Here is a 2,932-nt window from a genome sequence, read left to right on the forward strand (position 1 = left end):
TGAGAGCCAGCAGGAGGGTGTATACTGCAGGGGAGGCGCCGAGAGCCGGCAGGAGGGTGTATACTGCAGGGGAGGAGCCGAGAGCCAGCAGGAGGGTGTATACTGCAGGGGAGGAGCCGAGAGCCAGCAGGAGGGTGTATACTGCAGGGGAGGAGCCGAGAGCCAGCAGGAGGTGTATAGTGCAGGGGAGGAGCTGAGAGCCAGCAGGAGGGTGTATACTGCAGGGGAGGAGCTGAGAGCCAGCAGGAGGGTGTATACTGCAGGGGAGGCGCCGAGAGCCGGCAGGAGGGTGTATACTGCAGGGGAGGAGCCGAGAGCCAGCAGGAGGGTGTATACTGCAGGGGAAGAGCTGAGAGCCAGCAGGAGGGTGTATACTGCAGGGGAGGAGCTGAGAGCCAGCAGGAGGGTGTATACTGCAGGGGAGGAGCCGAGAGCCAGCATGAGGGTGTATACTGCAGGGGAAGAGCTGAGAGCCAGCAGGAGGGTGTATACTGCAGGGGAGGAGCCGAGAGCCAGCAGGAGGTGTATACTGCAGGGGAGGAGCCGAGAGCCAGCAGGAGGGTGTATACTGCAGGGGAGGAGCCGAGAGCCAGCAGGAGGGTGTATACTGCAGGGGAGGAGCCGAGAGCCAGCAGGAGGGTGTATACTGCAGGGGAGGAGCCGAGAGCCAGCAGGAGGTGTATACTGCAGGGGAGGAGCCGAGAGCCAGCAGGAGGGTGTATACTGCAGGGGAGGAGCCGAGAGCCAGCAGGAGGTGTATACTGCAGGGGAGGAGCCGAGAGCCAGCAGGAGGGTGTATACTGCAGGGGAGGAGCCGAGAGCCAGCAGGAGGGTGTATACTGCAGGGGAGGAGCTGAGAGCCATCAGGAGGTGTATACTGCAGGGGAGGAGCCGAGAGCCAGCAGGAGGGTGTATACTGCAGGGGAGGAGCCGAGAGCCAGCAGGAGGGTGTATACTGCAGGGGAGGAGCCGAGAGCCAGCAGGAGGGTGTATACTGCAGGGGAGGAGCCGAGAGCCAGCAGGGGGGTGTATACTGCAAGGGAGGAGCCGAGAGCCAGCAGGAGGGTGTATACTGCAGGGAGGAGCCGAGAGCCGGCAGGAGGGTGTATACTGCAGGGGAGGAGCTGAGAGCTGGCAGGAGGGTGTATACTGCAGGGGAGGAGCTGAGAGCCAGCAGGAGGGTGAATACTGCAGGGAGGAGCTGAGAGCCAGCAGGAGGGTGAATACTGCAGGGAGGAGCTGAGAGCCAGCAGGAGGGTGTATACTGCAGGGAGGAGCTGAGAGCCAGCAGGAGGGTGTATACTGCAGGGGAGGAGCTGAGAGCCAGCAGGAGGGTGTATACTGCAGGGGAGGAGCTGAGAGCCAGCAGGAGGGTGTATACTGCAGGGAGGAGCTGAGAGCCAGCAGGAGGTGTATACTGCAGGGGAGGAGCTGAGAGCCAGCAGGAGGGTGTATACTGCAGGGGAGGAGCTGAGAGCCAGCAGGAGGGTGTATACTGCAGGGAGGAGCTGAGAGCCAGCAGGAGGTGTATACTGCAGGGGAGGAGCTGAGAGCCAGCAGGAGGGTGTATACTGCAGGGGAGGAGCGGAGAGCCAGCAGGAGGTGTATACTGCAGGGGAGGAGCTGAGAGCCAGCAGGAGGGTGTATACTGCAGGGGAGGAGCCGAGAGCCAGCAGGAGGTGTATACTGCAGGGGAGGAGCTGAGAGCCAGCAGGAGGGTGTATACTGCAGGGGAGGAGCTGAGAGCCAGCAGGAGGGTGTATACTGCAGGGGAGGAGCTGAGAGCCAGCAGGAGGGTGTATACTGCAGGGAGGAGCTGAGAGCCAGCAGGAGGGTGTATACTGCAGGGGAGGAGCTGAGAGCCAGCAGGAGGGTGTATACTGCAGGGAGGAGCTGAGAGCCAGCAGGAGGTGTATACTGCAGGGGAGGAGCTGAGAGCCAGCAGGAGGGTGTATACTGCAGGGGAGGAGCTGAGAGCCAGCAGGAGGTGTATACTGCAGGGGAGGAGCTGAGAGCCAGCAGGTGTATACTGCAGGGGAGGAGCTGAGAGCCAGCAGGAGGGTGTATACTGCAGGGGAGGAGCTGAGAGCCGGCAGGAGGGTGTATACTGCAGGGGAGGAGCTGAGAGCCAGCAGGAGGGTGTATACTGCAGGGGAGGAGCTGAGAGCCAGCAGGAGGGTGTATACTGCAGGGGATGAGCTGAGAGCCAGCAGGAAGGTGTATACTGCAGGGGAGGAGCTGAGAGCCAGCAGGAGGGGGTATACTGCAGGGGAGGAGCTGAGAGCCGGCAGGAGGGTGTATACTGCAGGGGAGGAGCTGAGAGCCAGCAGGAGGGTGTATACTGCAGGGGATGAGCTGAGAGCCGGCAGGAGGGTGTATACTGCAGGGGAGGAGCTGAGAGCCGGCAGGAGGGTGTATACTGCAGGGGAGGAGCTGAGAGCCGGCAGGAGGGTGTATACTGCAGGGGAGGAGCTGAGAGCCAGCAGGAGGGTGTACACTGCAGGGGAGGAGCTAACTTTGTTTGTATCACTTAGTGTCAGCCTCCTATTGGCAGCAGCATACACCCACGGTCTGTGTCCCCCAATGAGGCGAAGGAGAAACAGGGATTTTCTCTTCCCTGGCAGTGCAATTTGTTAAGGCTACTTTCACACTAGCGTCGGATTCGGCCCGTCACAGTGCATCGGGCCGAGATTCCGACGCTAGCGGTGAATGCGCCGCACAACGGAGGCAGCGGATGCATTTTTCCGGCGCATCTGCTGCCCCATTGTGAGGTGCGGGGAGGTGGGGGCGGAGTTCCGGCGCATGCGCGGTCGGAAAAAGCGGTCCGTCTGCAGCAAAAAACGTTACATGTAACGTTTTTTGCTCAGGGCGGTCCGCCACAACACGGCGCAACCGTCGCACGACGGTTGCGACGTGTCAATACGTCGCAATG

This window comes from Ranitomeya imitator, chromosome 6 (assembly GCF_032444005.1).
Source record: "Ranitomeya imitator isolate aRanImi1 chromosome 6, aRanImi1.pri, whole genome shotgun sequence".
Lineage (NCBI taxonomy): Eukaryota > Metazoa > Chordata > Amphibia > Anura > Dendrobatidae > Ranitomeya > Ranitomeya imitator.